We start from the raw sequence: 21,378 nt of genomic DNA, 5'->3' as shown, positions 1-21,378 counted from the left end.
TAAAAATCATCGCCAGTAGGAAGTTTGCCATGAGCTAATTTCTAAACAAAAGTTTTAATACGGGGCAACACACAGAGTTTCCAAATATAATTCCACCCCGGCCAAGGATTAGGATCAGAAGAAACCAAGAAATCATAAACAGCAGAAGCAATAGTGGCTCTGAGAAAGTGAGGCCCCCAAACCCAAAATTTTTGAGAAGTAAAATCAAACCTGATGTTGTTGATCCACTCCCAGTCTAAATTGTAACCAAAGATGTTATGAATAAGGGAAGTATTGAGACTGCCATTGTAAAGAAAATCAGCAAAATTCAGGTTTTCAAAATCAGAACTCATGTTAAGATATGTAGGTTTGAACAAAATGGGAAGGTCCATGAAGCAAGGGTCCTTCGAAATGTCCAGACCATGAGGATTGGCACATAGAATTCTAAAGTGCATTTTCAAACATTGGGCAGAACGAGAAATTGATTTAAAAAACCAAGAGGAGTTATGAGGAGAGCCAAAAAATCAAGGATTCCAATTGAGATATTTGCGCTTAAAGATGTCCACCTAAATCTTCTTCTCAGAGTTTAAGATGGAGAAAATGTTCTTGGCCATAAGAGAATGCCTAACATAACCAAGCCCCCTCTCCCCTTTCTCTGATTTTTTTAAGTTTAGTAACAGTCCAGCCAATAGTATGTAAACTTCTATCATTGCTGCCATTACTCCAGAGAAAAGTTCTGGCAAGTTTGGAAATTTGGTCAAGAATAGTATCAAGAAGATGCATAACTGAAAGGAAATAATTAGGAAGAGAGAAAATGGAGCTATTGAGGAGAATGACTTTACCAACTGTGGAAATCAGAGCATGATTCCAAGCTGTAAGATTGGTTTGAACTTTGGAGATCAAAGTCTTAAGTTGAGGAATGAGAATTCTAGTCAGGGATATAGGAATACCTAGATAATTCTAAGGAAAAAAAATCCTTGATTAATGCCCATAATAGAAGAAATGGAATTAGAAAGTTTTTATTACACCAGGAAGGAAAATAGACAGCTGATTTGTTAGAATTGGGCTTTTGGCTAATAATAGAATGGTAAAGGTCAAGGCACATCAAGCAATTACGAGCAATCTTGCGAGTGGCTTTGGTAACAAGGAGAAGATCATCAGCGAACATAAGGTGATTGAAGTCATGGGTAAGAGAAGGGTTAAAGCCTGGGACAAGAGAAAGGGAAAGAGCTTTATTAACAATGGCCGAGAGATTTTGGGTAACAAGGAGAAAATGAAAGGGGGAGATAGGATCTCCCTGCATTTCTCATATAACCTACTTACAAGCAGTAATCAAAGAAGTGCCGAGGCTGCACCTTACTCCATTGCTACTTCCCCATGAATCCCGTCAAAAGGTTGTACAAACCTATGAGATACCTGAAAGGACAAGAGTAATAATCAATGCATGGTCCATTGGAAGGGACCCAAATTCGTGAGAAGATCCATAGGAGTTCAAACCTGAGAGATTTGTTGGTAGCTCCATGAATTTCAAGGCCTTGACTTCAAGTTCATCCCATTTGATGCTGGGAGGAGGATATGTCCCGGGAATAAACTTTGCCATCACTTCAATAGAGTTTGCACTAGCAAATCTTCTGTATCACTTCAAATGGAGGTTGCCTGATGGGATGAGCGTTGAAGCTTTGAAGATGCAAGAAGCTCCTGGACTTACAACTCCAAGAAAGCAGTCTTCATCTAATTGCAACTCCCTACTTACCACAAGTGTTTGTTTAGAGTACTAGATATGGTCTTCAAACCAAGGTTGTCAGACCCGGACCGGCCCTGCCGGTTCAACCGGAAAAACCGGGAACCGGCCATGTGGCCGGCCCGGGTATACCCCATTGACCCGGGTATTAAAAACCCAGTGTTAACCCGGTGACCCGGGTGGTTTAACCGGGAACCGGTTGACCCGGCCGGGTCAATCGGGTCACAATGTTTAATTTTTTTTACAATATTTAATAATTTATTATTATTTTCTCATTAGAAACTACAAAAAATCGTGTATATTTATTAATATTAATGTATAATTCATAATCAATAAATAGAATTACAATATATATATATATCATAAACATACCAACAAAAATTAAAATTTAAAAATAAAATATATTAATGTGTTATGTAAATACTTTCTAAAAAAATTTAATTTATTAAGAAAAATAAAAACAATAAATGAGTGTAATTTTTATTATAAAAAAATATAAAATTAAAAGTATTCTAATTAAATAAAAAATATATGAAAATTAAAAAAACAAAATAAAAACTCAATTGAGATATAAGAATTAGTGAATTAATTTCTTATTCATTTTAACAAAATCAACCAATAAACAAATAAATAAATAAATAACACTGAGAGAAGTTCGATAATTATATATTAAATTTGTAAATATTTAAAAAATATAAAAATAAATGACATAATTAGAAAATTCTACTGTATATAAAGTCATTTATCAATTTAAATATCAAATTTGAGTAGGTTTTTAGAATATAATTATCGGTTTAATATTATATTTGCTCATTATTAATTATTATTATTATATTTTTATATTTAATTATTGAACCCGGTTCAACCCCGGTTCGACCCGGTCGAACCCATTGACCTCTGACCCTGGGCTTAGCCAGGTCATTGCCCGGGCCGGGTCTGACAACCTTGCTTCAAACATGTTGTTCATAAACTGCTTAACATAATATATATATATATATATTATAGCAAAGTAATAATGAATCATGAATAGAAGAACCAAGAATGGCAGATTTTTTTTTTTAATTTGTTTGTTTGGTTTCGGTAGGAGGGGATACGAAAATAGGGTAATAGGTATTGAGTTCAAGTTGCTGCAGCATTTGTGGAACTGCCAAGAGATAGGAGTGACCGTCGATGAAATCTGTGACATCAACCTGAGATTCACAAGAATTACCAAGTTTGGAAATGGGTCACTTGCAGTTTCTGTGTGAAGATGAACAAGAAACAAATGAAATATGTACATTTTCAATGCCAGGTGCATCAATAGCTTGAATTCCAGCCAATCCTTGGGTGAGCAGACTACAGACAAAATAAAATAGAAAAAAAAATTAAATGCCTCTTAGCAAAATGTGGGGTAGTAGGACGTTCATCTAAACAATTTTGATTTTACCTCGCACGAAAAGTTACACCTAGGATCCAGTCATTTGTTGCATATACATTGATAAATCTTCCAACAACCATCTGAAGAGCATAACCATGGCAAGAAATTAGCGAGATTTGTGGAGACTTTTATAACATAAGAATTAACAACAAGGCCACAACCAGGCATCTAATAGATTGTAGTTTGCCAGAGAGAAGCCACAACATGAGTTGGGTATCCACTGAAGCATAAGGAATACCAGATAGCCTAAGGCAAAACTATTAATAAAAAATATTAACATCCCTAGCCAGTTGAGGTGGCATGGCAAGCTAACACAAGGTTGATGATTTGAACAACCATTTTACACAACAGTATTGCTGTGAAGGCATTTAACTTAGTTCAGAAAGTAAAAAGGGTTCCGTTTCAGTTAAGGATTCTTCATTGGAAACAATATCAACATTAACCAATGTACATATTTCTTTATCTATCCTGTACATCATCAAGATTTAACCTTCATTAAACATCAATACCTTTCTAACAGACTCCCAATTTTTCACTGTTCACAGATATTGGTGCACCAAGAAGCACAACCCTTTCCACAATCCCCTCTGCACCATTCACAGTATGTTAGCTTAACAAATCAATTTATGAAAATAAAGTGTAACAAGTGTTCACGAGGACACAGAAATACCATTATCTCCTGATGCAGGAAGTTTCTGTAAACATTTAAATATAAATCTTTCTCCTAATGAGAACCCAACAAGGGTAACTGGTCTGAAAGGGATATACATATATAAGGCAGCAAAGGAATTAATAAATTAGACTAACAATTTACTTTTCTTGAACTAATATTATGTGAATAATATACCTGTATCCCTGCAAGCCTTTTGTTAACACTTCAGCAAGTAGCTTTCCTGCTTTCTCTGATCTGGTACATGCCAAAGGTCAACAACAATACCTACTAAGTTGTTTATTTGATAAAAAAAGGTACTCATCCTAGCATGGAATTAGTTAAAAAATTATAAATGCCACCTATTAAGAGCAATAGCCCATTTGCTGTCAATGAAGTCAGTAGTGGCAAGTAATGTAATTGGCCAAGCTAAGGCGATAACAAGAGTGCTTAACACAGTCATCATGGCACCTTGCTGCGCATCACGCCCATCATAAGTTCTGCAGGAGAAAAGGGTCACACCATGACAAATGTCATAATTGTTGGGAATTAAGTGCATCTCTGCTACATTACTTGATGTGATCCAATCCTGGGTTGCAGTGCCGATAGCAATCAGATTCTTGAATTCCAACTGGAGAGATGAAACAAAGTTAGATACTGTATCTATTTTATTTAAAAAAAAAGGCATAGAAAGAATGCATAAGTGAACCTCTCTTTTTCCCTGTGCCAAATTAACACATACTGTAGAATAAAAATAAAGGACCGCAACACAATATAGATTACCAGCGACTGCTTGAAGGTAGATCTACATCAATATATAAAACTCTAAAAACAAATAAAACTGAAATGTACACGGAAGATCATAAAAATGAACCACTTCTCCGACCGCTATTTTTCTTGAGACAAAGCAAAACCAAGAAATACAGTATTCAAGGATAAAGCCATCATGTAATTTCATAACCAACAATTATGCAGCTATATTAGACAAACTGATGCACCCTCTCTAGGCTATCCTCATGTTCTTCCCAAGGCCTTAAGAAATCTTCCTCCTCGAAAACAAAACCCGAAATCAAGATACCAACCGCTGGCCACTGAAAATTACAAGCACAAATTCGTAAAAAATAAATAAATAAATCATAAATATGAAATAGGCCAGAAAAAACTATAAAATGTTGCCTCCTTCAAATTTGATGTATAATCACAGTTTAAACTAACTAGACAAATGCAAATTTGAGACGCACTAGAGTATCAAAACAACATAAAAAGTATATTTACTCTAAAGGACTAGTTCAACAATTTTCAGCCATTGAAGTATTTCCTAAGGCTAAATTTGAAATCCAAATGCAAGTTGAAATACCAAACAATAAAATAAAGCTTAATTGACCCAACATATCACAAATTGAATGCAGCAAAGTACACCCAACATCATGACTTGACCAAGGTTGGAAATCACTCAAGCTACTCAGAATCTTCTTTGTTTTTAAAGAAAACATAAGCATTCTTCAAACTTTCGTTTAAAAATCCAATAAAGGCCAACATGCACATCAATAAAATAAGAAGTTACAGAAAACAGATCCTGTACAAGCCAAAAATCAACAAGCTCACCTAATCTTCATGCACATAATAAGACATGGAAAACTCATCAATGAGATGCTCACAAGATAAGGCCATTGAGAAAGAAACATTAAAAACAGGATAGCAATTAAATTCTCATAAAGAAACTTAGCCTTGGTGAAAAGATCCATAGTCTAGCTCCAAAAAACAAACAAGAGGGTAATAAGAGGATGGCCTTTAATATCCTCTTGGTCATCCTTTATGAAATGAGGGAAAATAAAGTTAAAAGAAATATGATTTCCTTTAAGCCTAAAACACAACTTGCATCTATATATATATATATATATATATTTTTGGGAGAAAGTATTAGAAGATAAGCATTAAGTCGGGACATAAATATAGATTGCTAGGCATCAGGATTTCTGCATACAGAAACAACAGCAGGGCCCAGTGTCATGCAATAAAGCATAATAAATTTAATTAAAGAATTCTGGCTATCTGATTAAACCTTCAAAAAAAATTCTTCTAAGTTTATAAATGGTTTCACATGATTTAGAGTTTCTTCCATTTCAAAACAAAAATCTAATAACCTACACATTCGGCAATAACAAAGAATGGTCACTTCCATTTTTCAATTATTATAAAACCCTTGACAGCAACAAGCCATTAATTGATAGATTATTGGAACTTACCACACCATTTCCAAAGCAAACAACCCACTTCTATCATTCATAGAATAACACCTTAAAAGGTATGACAGAGAGTTATCTAAAGATAAACACTATTGGCAAGCACATAAATAAAATAAAAGCTTGCAAAGCTATCTAAATCAACTTACCAAACAAGATAAAAAAAGAAAGATACAACTTGAGATAGAAGAGAAAAAAATCAGTTGGACAAGACACAGTTAAGTTTGTTGTTTACTGTGCTACCCACTTAAAAACTACCTCCAAATGAGGAGGCAACAACAACTAAACCAGCAACTGATCCTGCAGCAGTTGCCATAGCAGCAAAACCACCAGCCCCAACAATTGGGACTAGAGTTCCTAATGTAGGAGCCAAAGCACCAAAACTGGCAGCAAATGCCGGGGCAGCAAGACCTGTTAAGAAGAGTTGGAAACGCTCATTTCATATAGTTTAAGCTTTTATAAGAAGAAGACAAGAAACAATTCACATTTCTTCTCTACTTTTATGTTTCACCTCCAGTAATAGCCAACAAAGCCCCTCCAATCAATGCAGCTGCACCAATGATTCTACCACATTTTCATTTGGCCCATTTGCCTTTCTCTGATTCATTTTCTTGAGATTGTATTTCTTCCTTTTTAGCTACAGCCATTGCAGAGCAAGCAACCATTATCTCCATAGCTTCCTAATAAGACAACTTTTCAGTATGAACTAAATGGCTTCTCAGAAAAATTTTGAAAAGAAAATGTAAGTATATTTATCATATTTCGACCTTGTCAAAGAGCTAACATTTGCATAAAGGTCAATCCAAGATAATGACCGTCATGCTGTCTGTTCTCATGAGATGCATAGATGTATACATGAATACATGAATACGTGAATAAGATACTACTATTTCTAACAAAACTTTAATGGAAGCATCAGCTAATGAAATTACTAACGTGGTTTTACCAATATTTGAAATGATAAAATAAGATACTACTATTTCTTTCAGGCTACTTCGATCAAATGTGACTATATTAGCAGCAAGATAAAGGTGTGTAGACAAAGATGGACAAGCTAGCAAGATAACCACCACTCCAAAATCATGTTCCAATGGAAAGAAAGATGAAATCATATTGCATCATCTATGGAACAGTATTAGACAAACTAAAACAAGTAAATATGTAAATGAAAAGATAGTCTCACTTTGTGAAATGTTTGCAACTAGATGTATGCATGCACCATAGTAAATGTTTAGCCTATTAAAATAAGGGAAATGAAAACTCAGAACGAACCACTTTTATCCATTGGATATCAAGCCATGTTGCTAAGAGTCTCAAAGGAACATGGTGCCAACTGAGACTTTGAGTTCAAAGTTTTCTGAAGGCTTAGTAGTCACATCAAACGTTCTATCTGTTGTTGTAGAAGTGCTCTGATGTTGTTCCTGTTTGTGTCTATATCGTCACTACTCCGTCACCTCATGCTTAGAAGAGGAAGTTTCCAAGCTCATCACCATGGCATCCACTGCTTTGGACAAGGCAAACATCTGATCCAAACTTTCTGCAGATGCTTCCTCAAAAATTATCGTAAGAAACTAAAGATGCAAGCATCAAATAACCAAGCACAACATAGAGATCAGCATGCTACAATGACATTAATAAAAAATTTTGAGATAGCATGTAAGCTAAAACAAGATGGACTAGAACTTTGAGAAAAAGACCACCATCAACCTAAAATCAAGTGTTTGTTGTTTCTGCTATTTTCAAGAATCTCACATCTATGATACACATAATTCATTCCACAGCTAGGAAATCTTTAAGAATAATAAAATAACAATTTGGTTCCTTTTGAATAGTGTTAAAAAAAAAAAGAATAATTAGTAAGAAGTCATACAGCTCCAATGTGACGCTTGGACGAAGAGGAAGCCGCAGTCTCTTCAAGCCCAGACCACGCATAAGAATGGATATCCAAGAATCTGAAAAAAAAAACAAAAATTGAACAACCAGAATCAAATTCAGTGCCCTAGAATTCAAGAAACAAGATCAATATACAGACATCAGAATCTATTTCAAGAATCCAATCCAAAAACTATAGTTCAGCACCCTCGAACTAAAGAAACAAGATCAACATGCACGCCTTTGAATCAATTTCCAAGAATAAAATTCGAAAGAGGATCAAATCAACACCCTCAAAATCAAGAAACAAGATCAACAGACCGGAAGACAGAGGGCGGAGGAGGCCACGGGGCTTATGAGTCCAGAGGAGACTGGAATCCACGTCGCTCTCGCCGCCAATGCTGGTGGCGCTACTACTACTACTGGCGCTGGCGCTGCTAAAGCGGTCAGGGACGAAGTCAGCATCATCGTTGTCGTCGTCGGGGAAGGAAGAGCCGAGAGGGTGGATCTGATGGATCTGGGTCTGGCATATATATATATATATATATATATAATTTTGTTTTATTTGTCATCTGCCATTTAAATTTGACTAAAATTATTACTAAATATCTCATTAAATATTATTTATTGTGGGCTCCTTTCTTTCCATCCGGCCTTTGATTAGAATTGACCAGATAAAAAATATGGATCACAAATCAAATTTTAATATTTTGTAGATTTCAAGGGATTGTGGGTTCATGACTTCGATTAGGGGCAAGCCCCTAATGTTAATTACCCTGGACATTGTCACAGGAACCTCCGATTAAAAAAATAAGTGTGAAGAAAGAAACAGATTCTGACAAATAAATTTTATTCATGAATTCATAGACTTCATTGAAAATACAAGAAGTTAGGAATTTAATCATCTTCACACAACAATAATTATAGCCTTTTATCTCCTTCCGACTATTTCGTCGAAAATCGCGCTTTGACTTTTGTTGACTTTTGGTCTTCGTCAACGGTCGAAATATGCATCTTGAACATGACTTAAAAAAACTGGTGAAGTTATGTCTTAGATATTTGAATTTGCATCTTGAACTTGATGTGGAACTTGATTTGATTCTTCATAAGCTTCGGTCTTCAGGTTTGTGAAACTTTTTACAACTTGTGAACTCTTCAACACTTTGACTTTGAGGTTGTTGAGCTCATTTGTTGACTTATTTGAAACTTGGAACTTGGACTTTGAACTTGCATCTTGGATTTGATTTGGATTTCAAGCTGTGGATTCCCTATGTTCATGAATCACAAACTTGGTTTGACTTTTCATGAGCTTCGGCTATCATGCTTGTGAAGCCTTTTGCAACTTGTGAACTCTTCAACATTTTAATTTTGAGGCTGTTGAGCTCATTTGTTGACTTGTTTGAAACTTGAACTTGAACTTTGAAACTTGCATTTTGGGCATTTAAACTTGAATCTTGGATTTGATTTGAATTTCAAGTTGTAGATTCTCTGCATTGATGAATCACAAACTTGGTTTAGCTTTTCATGAACTTCGGCTTTTATGCTTGTAAAGCTTTTTTTGCAACTTGTGAACTCTTCAACACTTTAACTTTGAAGTTGTTGAGCTCATTGGTTGATTTGTTTGAACTTAGAACTTGGACTTTGAACTGGAATCTTGGATTTGATTTGAAACTTGATTTGATTTTTTTTATAAGCTTCGGCCTTCATGCTTGTGAAGCTTTTTTACAACTTGTGAACTCTCCAACGCTTTATCCTTGAGGTTGTTGAGCTCATTTGTTAATTTGTTTAAAACTTGGATCTTTGATTTTGTATCTTAGAGTTAATTTGGATTTCAAGCTGTGGATTCCCTATGTTGATGAATCACAAACTTGGTTTGACCTTTCATAAGCTTCGGCTGTCATGCTTGTGAAGCTTTTTGTAACTTGTGAACTCTTCAACACTTTAACTTTAAGGTTGTTGGGTTCATTTGTTGACTTGTTTGAAACTTGAAACTTGAACTTTCAGTTTGCATCTTGAATTTGATTTGGAACTTGATTTGATTTTTTTTATAAGCTTCGGCCTTTAGGCTTGTGAGGCTTTTTGCAACTTGTGAACTTTTCAACACTTTAACTCTGAGGTTGTTGAGCTCGTTTATCTTGGATGTTTTGAGTTTGTCTTGAATTTGATCTGGACTTTAAGTTATAGATTCTCTGCATTGAGGAATCGCAAATATGGTGTGGCTTTTCATGAACTTCGGCTTTTATGCTTGTGAAGCTTTTTACAACTTGTGAACTCTTCAACTCTTCATCCTTGAGTTTGTTGGGTTCATTTGTTGAATTTGCATTCTTTTATTTGATTTGGAACTTGATTTGGAACTTCATTTGACTTTTCATAAGCTTTCGCCTTTTAGGCTTGTGAAACTTTTTGCAACTTGTGAACTCTTCAACACCTGTAATCTTGAGGTTGTTGAGCTCATCCGTCGATTCATCATTTTTTTAATGCCTTGATTTTTGATTTTTTTCTTCTAGAATGCTTCGCTTTTTGAAGGTCTTGAAATTTCTTTGTCACTCTAAAGAGAGTCAATGGCCTCAAAAAGGGTCCATGAGCTCAAAAAAGAATTTTATGGGTTTTGAAATTTTTCATTCCTTCTAAGTGAGTCAATGGCCTCAAACAGAGTCCATGAGCTCAAAGAGAGTTTTAAGAGTTTTGGAATTTTTTTCATCACTCGAGAGAGTCAATGGCCTCAAACAGGGTCTCATGAGCTCAAAAAAAGAGTTTTAAGGGTTTTGGAATTTTTTTTCATACCACTCCTAAGAGAGTCGATGGCCTCAAATTGGGTCCTTAAGCTCAAAGAGAGTTTTAAGGGATTTTGGATTCTTTTTATCACTCCAAAGAGAGTCAATGGGCTCAAATTGGGTCCATGAGCTTAAAAAGAGTTTTACGGGTTTCTTTGGGATTTTTCATCGCTCCTAAGAGAGTCAATGGCCTCAAATAGGGTCCATGAGCTCAAAGAGAGTTTTAAGGGGTTTTGGAACTTTTATAACTCATCCACTTCCGTGACTGTTAAGAGGCAATGAAGAGGCCCTTTAAAGGAGAGCAGTCAACATGCATTAGACATCACTGTAAGCTTAAGGGGGTCTTTAAGGGTCTTCAACAGTCTATTTGCTTTTGTGACTATCAAGAGATAATGGGGAGGCCCTCTTAAGGAGAGCAGTCGCCATGGATTGGACATCACGGTAAGCTTTAGGGGGTCTTGTAAAATTACTAAAATACCCTCATCTTTGCTAAAACCTTCCTTTTTTTATTTTGCATTTAGACCCTCTATCTTTTCACATTTTTCACATTTTATAAAATTTTGCAAATAAACTCTCAAACTTTCATATTTTTATGGCTTTTGCGGTTAAAACCTCAAGCTTTCGTATTTTCACACATTTTTACAATTTTGCACATGTGTCCTCAAAATTTTCCTTTTCTTTCTTCTTCCTTTTTTTTTCTTCCTTTTTTTTTTTAAATGATGGAATTCACAGTGAGTGAAAAATGAATAGCATGCATATACTCTTGTCTATGTCCATGATTTAGAGACAAAATATGCAGAGGGATGTGTCTCACAAAAAAAACTAGCATTATTAATGAAAGATTTATTTTATTTTATTTTTTTTATGGCATGGGCATAGGGTGTACAACCAGAAAATGACATTTTTTTTTCTACGGCATTTTGCATGGGATTAACAACCAGGATATATATATGTAAGTACGTCTTTGTATGAAATTTCATCTACCTCATGAAGATGATGATTTTTTTTATGGCATCTTGCATGGATCGAACCAAATCAGAACATGCTTATATATATATATTTGTGTGAGATTTTATATGATCATCTACCTTCTTGAAGTGATGAACTTCTCAAGGCTTATGAACGTTTCTTTGCTTGGCGTGTGTTAAGGGGACATCACCATTGTCGGCCATCTCCACGGGATCCTTCTTCACCTTCATTTTCACAATAGGATTTTCTTGCCAAGTCCCATGCATATTGAATCGACTTCAATGACTTTTTCCAATGTCGGGCCTCACTTTGGTGCGTGTAATGGTGACTTCCTCGTGGATATGGGTGGAGAACCCTCACCAAGATCACGTGAGTTAGTAGATGAAAAAGGGTGCGAAGATGTGGTCGCTGATGTGATGCTCGTCGGCCAAAGATGATGCATATAGGATGGATGGCTGGATCATCTCCCTCCATGTCTCTCATTTTTTCCTTATGGGTCCCACCATCAAAGGAAGAAGCCTCTCATCCATGCATGGTAATGCTCATTTTTTTCTTTCTTTTTTTTTAACCCCCGGTCCCACCATGGAAGAGAACATTCTTCCTCATGCCTTTCCATGCTGATTTTTTTTTTCTTTTTTTCTGCAACCATTGAGAAAAAAAATGCCTCCTATGCTCCTTCCCCCCCATCCTACATGCCTCTTCTCTCGCTAAAATATCCGGGCCCACAATATTGTTATTTTTTTAACCAAAAGATTTTTTTTGTTTTCAAATATCCGGATTTTCATTAGCATTATCCGAATATTTATTTTTTATTTTATTATTTTTATTTTTATTTATTATTATTATTATTATTATTATTATTATTATTATTATTAATTAAAAATTTTTTTTTAACTCAAATTTAAAATTTATATTTTTTTTCTTTTAAATCCGAATTATGAGATAGAATCGGACTTTGATTAATATTAAAACTCCTTTCTCTTTTTTTAAGCATGGATAAGCTCAAAATAACCTTTATCCCCCTAAGTTTTATTTAGAGATAAAGATTAGGGTTTTATTCAAATTAAAACTCTTCCCCCTTTTTTTTCTATATAAACATGTATATAATTAGTTTTAATAAATATCATAATTTTTATTAAAAAAAATGTATGATTGATTTTAAGATTGGATACATTACTTACAATGACTTATAATATTATAAAAGTTAATAAAAAAATATTTAATTTGTATTGATTAAGAAGCATATCTTTACTTAGATTAATTTTAATATTTTATTTTCATTGATTTTCTATCTTCACAAGTGATACTGTGATAGCCAATAGAGCAATTGAGATTATTGGTAATAAACTTAGGCCTTGTTTGGGTTAGCTTAAAAAAAGTGTTTTTTTTAAGCATTTTTTTTAAAAGTACTTTTGAGAATAAGTTAAGTGCTTTTTAGTATTTTATGTTTCGGGTAAGCTAATGTAAAAGTACTTTTATTTGTGTGAAGTTGTTTGGATGTAGATTTTTAAAAGGGCTTTTAGGGGTGACAAATTACTAAAGTGGACATTCACTGATTTTTCATTGAATTATTATTATATATTGCTATTAATAATGATAATGAAAACATTAATGATAATAATAATAATAATAATAATAATAATAATAATAATAATAATAATTATTATTATTATTATTATTATTATCATGTTTGTTGTTGTTTAATAAGCTAGGCCTGAGGGCATTAATTTGTATAATTGTTGAGAGTAAACTGGTAATTTATAATACCCAAAAAACAGCTTTTCAGAGTGCTTTTTTCAAAAGCACCTCTTTACTAGCTTTTGAAAAAAAAGCTGAATTTGGGCTTTTTTAACGGCTTCTGCTTTTGCAAAAAAACTAATGCAAACATCTTTTATTTCATCAAAAAGTGCTTAACTTATAAAAAAGTGCTTTTGGGCTTCTTAGAAGCCAATCCAAACAACCCCTAAGTGAAAAGTATGTGCATCCAAATGACCATTTCAACATAGCTCAATATTCAAATGGCACATTTCTAATTTGAGTCTATTTTTTTAATTCAGAGAACCATGCCATAGACCACGGTACTCCACTTGCCTTAAGTTTGAGGGGTCTCGAGTTCGAGCTCTTTAATTAGTAATGCACAAATTTCCTATCGAAGGTTTGTGAGAAATACTTTAAGTAACACAGTGAAAAATTAGATGTCCAGTAATTTGATTTGAACCGTTCGCCCAGTAACTCAATCAATCACTACTCGTTGAACTTTATTTCTACTAGACATATAGTTTAAAGCTAAACAAACCACAAGAACAACACACCCACCCATTCATTGCCAGTACAATCCATTTACTATTACACACCAACTTCTCCCTATCTCTCTCATCTTATTTCTATCCCTTCTTTTTGAAAAACTGGAGATGTTCTATTGATGTCCCCAGTTTACGTATTCCATATATATATATATTCTCTATTGTTTATACTATTACTTCAAAGATTTAAATTTAGTGCAAATTTTATCATATTTAACTCAAATTAAAAAACTTATCTTCTCTCCGCAATGTGTCAAGGAGTTTAAAGCCTTTAATATTAAAATATTTAGATATTTTTAATTTATCTATTCTCTATAAGTTTATTAATATTATTTTTTTTGATATAATACCCTAATTGGTCCCTCTACTTTTCTCTCTCTTCCCTTTTGATCCCTCTACTCAGAATTGCTCCCGACTTGTCCCTCTACTTTTGAAAATGTGTCCACTTAGTTAGAAATACTCACAACTAGTCCCTCTACTTTTAAAAATGGCCCAACTAGAGGGACTAAGTGGTCACATTTTTAAAAATAAAGGGACTAATTGAGGAGCATTTTTAACTAAGTGGGCATATTTTTCAAAAGTAAAGGGGCTAGTCGGGAGCATTTCTGAGTAGAGGGACCAAAAGGGAAGAGAGAGAAAAGTACAATGACTATTTTGGTGATTATACCTATTTTTTTCAATATTAATTTTGATATCCTACTTTGTACTAATTAATTGCCAATATGTATTAACTTCTAAATACAAATGCAGTGGCATACAAATGGTTTTATTTTGTAATCATAGCTTGTAAGGTTTTAAAAATTTATGTATATTTCATTTAATAATTTGAATAATATATATATATATATATTAAATGATATAATTTTTTATATTAGAAATATTCTGTAATTTCAATTTTTTTATTGATGTAAGAATTTTATTTTTGTTATTTAAAAAACATTCAAAAGAATGTATTAAAATAATTAAGATTATGACTATCATTATTTGAATAAATCAATGATAATTTTGTAAATATATATGATTAATCATTTGATTTAAATATCAAATGATATGTGTTTAACAAATTTGGACTGAGTTTGGAATGTGGCGGGCTTAGACTTAATAATTTTAAATGGATTTCAATGTTAGCATTGTATTTTTCCTGGATACATTGATACCTTTCTATACTGCTCTCAAGATCTATTTGTGGAAAAAAATTATTTATTTAAGACTCTATATTAAAATTGTCTTAAAAAAACGAAACACACCAATTCTAAACATGCATAATTTGAGGACTTTGATCATGCCATAATATTGGTATAAATATCAAAATGATCCCTCTATTTTGCGATTTCTGCATTTTTAGTCCCTCTAATATAAAATTCGTCCTTTTGATCCTCGTATTTGTATATTTTCGTCCTTTAGTTGTAAAATCCGCCTTTTTGGTTCTCGTATTTACACATTTTCGTCTTTTTTGGTCCCTCCAATTTATCAGCTGGAAGGACCAAATGGGTAGATCCGTCAATTATAGGGACCAAAAATGGCAGAAATGTGAAAATACGAGGACCAAAAAGGTGAATTTTATATTATATGGACTAAAAGTGCGGAAAATGCAAAATAGAGGGACCATTTTCATATTTTCACCCATAACATTTCTAAACTCTTGCAATCAAATTTTTAAAATTCCATAATTTGAGGTCTTTGTTACAAAATCACATACCAAACAATAAGAGTGGATAGCACATTGGGTATAATCCACCCAAGTATGCATATAGTTTTTTCTTAGCTTTATGTTCATGTAAATATCTCGGCACAAGAATATAAGCTTATGTTATAACCAGTTTTACTGTAGCCATAGTCAGCCAACACTGTAGTTGTTTTAGCCCAACAATGTAGCAATTTGTTACTGTAGCAGTACGAATTCGTTATTGCTTCTTTCTTCTTTCCTTCTTTTTCTTGCTTTAGCTCATTTGGCCGAACCCTACTCTTTTTAGAAATTTTTTTTTTCCGGCGACTTGTTTCCGGCGGACCAAGCTGGAAACTTCTTCTTCCCTTTATTGTGAGTACTTTAATAGTTTTGATTCAAGTTTTAGGCCATATTTTACTCGTATTTCACTGTTTTTGAATTCTTTGAAAACCTACGATTTGAGCATGTTGTGTGGTTGATTTTAGGCTCAAATTGGAGCCATTGTTCTATTTATTCTTTCATGATGGAAATTTCTTGATTAGATGTTGTAAATCGAGAGAAAACATTTGTGTTGAAGTCGGGTTTACTGTAGCAGTACTATACCACCAGCGAACTTTAGTTGTTTCTTTGGGTTTTTTTGGATTTCTTTGGATTAGAGTGAAGCCCAAACCCTTAGGAATTCATTGGTAACCTTTAGACCTAGCTTTGAGCCAACCCTATGATCGATTTAGGGTTGTTTGTTAGAGAAACTTAGGGTTTCTTTGTTTGGTTTATTTTGCTAATTCTTGTTGGTGTTTTGTTGCGCTTTGGTAAGGAGATGAAGCTTTGGCTGAAGGCAAGGAACTAGCAAAGGATTAGCATTTGGGGAAACTAAATCATCTAAATTGTGAGTGGGATTAATTATGCATAAATTTACTAGGAAATTACCTATGTATATATACACTATATTGCTTGAGTAAGGTCTTGTTGACTTTTATATTTGAATCAAGACGTTTATTGCATTGAAATGAGATTGTTTATTGATGCTTCATGTTTTTAAAGTAATATTGTTCAAAAGAAAAGATTTTCGGATTGATACTTGATTTGTAAGTTGCGAATTGATTTGTGTTAAAAACCTTGGACATGCTTGTATGTTCATCATTTTCTTGTGGAAATAACAATAATTCATGATTATTGGTCTAGTTCAGGTGGGAGTGTAGAGCCTTAATTAAATGTCATCAGGGAGCCAGAGGCACCATACGGTGAACCGATGGGTCAACGTTAAGGACGTGAGTACCTTGACGGCTCTGAACCTAGCCACAGCCACGGTGAAGGTTTGAAGAGGTTTTTAGACCATTTCATGCTGGGTATGTGTGTTAGGAGTTGTGTATTTTTTTTTCAAGTTAAGATTTATCTTATTGTATTTTTCTTTGTTTGTCATCTTAAATTTTGTGGTGAGGGGGCAAAGCCTCAGCTATCACTCTTAGGAGAGCAGTCTCCCACAAATTCGATTTGGCAAGAGTATTATGATTACTTATTCGAAAACCATGTTATTAAGTTGTTATACTTGTATTTGAAACTATTTTGATTTATATGTTTTATGATGAATGATTGGATTCATGATTGGCTTGTGTTCGTAAGTTGGAACCCTATGTTCAGTATTTTTGTTTTTTTTAAAGTGGTAAAACTCTAGTTGAGATAGATTGCCTACTTGACTCTATCCTTTTGTATTACTGTATTAAAGTTTGCTATATAAAGTATTCATGCTCTAAGCTAGTTATCTTATTAGTAAAACATCATTTTGAAGATTTATGTTTATTGTATTTTGGTATATTTCTGGTAAAGTTGTGCTAACCTCCCCTCACTGAGTAACTTTAGTTGCTCACCCCTCTTTCTTCCTCCCAGCATGTTGCAGGTAATAGGTGCAGCTGTGTGGTGGAGTGCTAGGCATTTGCTACTATCCTATCTTCTGTATTTTTCTCTTCTCGGTTCATGTATGTGTATTTTGGTCATGCACATATTATTGAGTCTTGGATCCACTAGTATGTAGGGAACCATGTTGCATGGTTTGTATGTTTGTCTAATTTCTTAGAAACTTCATTGTACTTATGATCAGTATAGTTCTAGAACTCTGCTATCAGGTTATGTTGTTGATGCTTCTCTTGTGTACCTTTAAATTTCCTTATTTTTATATTTGTTGTTTGAGGTTGTTGAATTCAAGTTTGTTGGTCAACCTTGCGATGACTCGAGGGTTGAGTGGTAGGGTATCCCTCCTCGGGTTGCCATGGCGATTGTCATGTCCCATGGGCCCGTGGGTCGGGGCGTAACAACTTAATTGAATACAATATCTTAATGGCAAAAGACATACAAAACTAACTGCCAACAATGATCTTTTTTTACTCAACGAGGGGATTTATCAAAAACATGAGTTCACATCTTAATTCAAATATAAACTAAATTATTTTTAACTATTTAAGCACAAGCTAAATATAGGAAAAAATTTATTTGAGGATCTTATTTAAGAAAATTATATATTTCTAGTTAATACAATGATCCGGACCATCATAGAAAAAACCATTGTTTTAAAAGTTACCAACACGACAACACTCTCTTTTATATTCTACAGCATTGATCTTTTCAAAGCCATACATATTGCCACCTTTATCCATACCTTGAATTTTATAGAAGTTCTGCTGCTTTGTCCTCTCCTTCATCTGGGTAATGACCACTACCGATTAAAGGGCCTTGTTCATTTGCAAGATATGCCATAGTTCCACCAAAATGAATATCAGATGCACTATCTGCCAAACTATTAAAAAGCGAGCTTGGCAAAAAATCTATTATATTTAATTCATTATAGTGACCAGATGCTCCATAATATAACTACCAATTTCCAAAAGCGGAGTCCCGTTAATAAATTAATTTCATAAAAATTTATCGCTAGCATTAGTAAATGAAAACAAAAAGGACATTAACCATTTTAATAACCTCAAGTTCTATCGTTATTATTTCAAATATACCATGTTAAACTAAAGATGATCTATTTTTTTCATGTTGAAATGAAAGGAAATTATTCTAATAGTTAAGACAAAGAAAAATAACAAGATGGGAACATATACTAAAAATTCATCATAAACATGGCCTAAAAACTACATGGTTGTTGAGGAGGATCTGGTTACAATATGTATGAATTTATTCAGCAAGAAAATGATGAAGAGTGTACCTTATAAACTTTTATTGTTATATTATATTGTGGTCCACCATAAGTTGAAACTTTCTCAATAAGACTTCTAGGAACCATATTAGTCTTATCAGCAAGTATAAATCCTAGTCATCAAGTGTTATAATACTAGTACATTTGAAATCCATCTCTCTATTTGTCAAAAATAAATATAAAAAAAAATTTAATACACATCCATATCATTTATAAATTATATAAGATGACAAATTTTAAGCCTTATCGTCCACAGTGTAAATAAATGGGGTTGGTTGTCCTTGCATAGATATGGATGTACTTGAGAATGAGAAATGATTTAGAAGTGGAATTTTTTATAGCCTGTCACTTATATTTATATGAGAGAAACATAAGTAAATATCTCAAAACCTAATAGAAATATAATATTGCAAAAAAAAAAATATATATTCTTATGTATGTCAACATATTGGTTTTAGAGTTATGCACAAAAATTTGAGGTATGGTAAAGATATATATAAAAAAAATTAAAATATAAATTTACCGTCCACCGAACTATTATCATATTTCTTTTTGGGCCACCATGTCCATTAATAATCCAAATGTATGCCGAGTTTAATTGGGTAACTTTAACTTCTAGAACCGTATAAGTTGAAAAAGTTGCCTTAGCCCCATGATACATTTGACCTTTACCACTAGGAGCCATGTACATTGCCCACTGAAAAACAAGTGAAAATAATACTTAGAAAATATAATTATATTTATAAATTTTATGCCCCTTGGGTCAAGTTCAAGATCCATCAATTTTTTTTTAAAAGCCTATATATATTAAAAAAAAATTGATGTTCTTGACTTATCCATCCCTCTATTTAAAGAATAACTTTAGAATATTATAAATAATATACATATGACATAAATTATGAATTCAAAGAAAATTTTTATTTTTGAAAAATGTAATATAAATTTTTTTTCTGTAAAGAAGACCAGAAGAAGTCATAAGAATGCAAATAATATTATTGTAAAATCTAAAAATAAAAAATTTGAGATATCCAACAAAAAAAATACTACTAAAATGATGCTCACCACTTTGTCCACATTTCTCAACATAAATAAATAAATAAACAATTATAACTATAGTTTGCCCTTTATGATGTATGAGATCTTGAAATCATAAAAAATTTCAAAGTACAAAACTTACATGTGAGACTGAATCATAAAGTTCATCCTTCTGTGAAGCAGAACTTTGTTTCATGAAGATCTCCTTCCACATTAAACTTTGTTTCATTATTTTTTCCAATAAATATGTTTATATGTTGGAATAAAAATACAAATTATAAAAAAAATATAAGTATTTTTTTGGATATATAAAATACATGCAACTATTTTACCTTTTCAGTTTTTCATGTCTTGCTCACTATGAAACATTAAAACAAAATTCTTATTAATGCAACCATATCAAGATTAGCTTCTATATAATTAGTAATTTTTTTTTAACTTGCGCACCACTACAATAAACTGCAAATGATATTTGCTTATATAGCTTATAAAATATAATTTATTTATATATTATTTTAAATAAAAAAATTTAACTAAAAATTACATAAAAAAAGACTAAATTATTTTACTATTTTCTCTTTATTAATTTTGAAAAGAAATTAATAAATCTATGTTTTCATAAATTAGATATATTTTTATATATAATAAAATAAAAACATTTTAAAAAATTTATGACATGCTCTTTCAAAAAATATATATAATATAAATTTATACTTGTCATTTGTGATGTTCTTATATCAAATGTAACGGCAATACTGTCTATCAAATTTCATTAATAATTCAATAAATGAATAATTGAACAAATGAAGGGGAAAAAATTGAGTAGAATTATACCTTGGGGGTGATTGCCAAGACCCCATTCTCAAAGAAAATGAGAAAAAGGCATATAATAATGGTTTAAATATCAAAATGATCCCTTTATTATGTGTTTTCAGCCCTTTTAGTCCATCTAATATAGTCCATCTAATATAAAATCCGCCCTTTTGGTCATTGTATTTGCACATTTTTGGCTTTTAGCTGTAAAATCTGCCATTTTGGTCATTGTATTTGCACATTTTCATTCTTTAATTATAAAATCTGCACTTTTGGTCCTCGTATTTGCACATTTTTATTTATTTTTTGGTCCAATTCATCAGCTGGAAGGACCAAAAGAGCAAATCCATCAATTGGAAGGACCAAAAGGACAGAAATGTGCAAATACGAGGATCAAAAAGGCGAATTTTTTATTAAAGGGACTAAAAGGGCGTAAAATACAAAATAGAGGGATCATTTTGATATTTTGACCAATAATAATTGTCATAACAAACCATAATTTAAGCTCCATATTTTTGTATACCACTGTGGACATTCAAAGAAAACTCAAGATGTGTGTACATATAAAGAGAGAATAACTCCACATGTTAAGGTTGAAATTAGATGCGCTAGTATCTTTGAATATTTAGTAGAACTGAACAAGATTATAGACATCTTTGGAGATATTCTCTGAATGGCTACCCCTGAGCCCACCGCCACGTGGCCCAATTAGATGCCTCCATTC

At 32.9% G+C, this 21,378-nt stretch overlaps 1 long non-coding RNA gene and 1 pseudogene across 1 annotated transcript; both read right to left on the bottom strand.

Annotated features, from left to right (window-relative positions):
• Positions 1–633: 633 nt before the first annotated feature.
• Positions 634–1,818, bottom strand: LOC120266271. Its single transcript, XR_005538139.1, has 2 exons — positions 1,477–1,818; positions 634–1,395 (listed from the first exon to the last, which is right to left on the bottom strand). It is a non-coding gene; the product is annotated as an uncharacterized LOC120266271 (long non-coding RNA).
• Positions 1,819–2,749: 931 nt separating this feature from the next.
• Positions 2,750–20,055, bottom strand: LOC120250691 (annotated as a pseudogene).
• Positions 20,056–21,378: the final 1,323 nt, after the last annotated feature.

Source organism: Dioscorea cayenensis, chromosome 1 (genome assembly GCF_009730915.1).
Source record: "Dioscorea cayenensis subsp. rotundata cultivar TDr96_F1 chromosome 1, TDr96_F1_v2_PseudoChromosome.rev07_lg8_w22 25.fasta, whole genome shotgun sequence".
In the NCBI taxonomy this organism is placed as follows: Eukaryota; Viridiplantae; Streptophyta; class Magnoliopsida; order Dioscoreales; family Dioscoreaceae; genus Dioscorea; species Dioscorea cayenensis.
The sequence above is the reverse complement of the archived record's forward strand: the minus strand, read 5'-3'. Positions and strand labels throughout refer to the sequence as shown.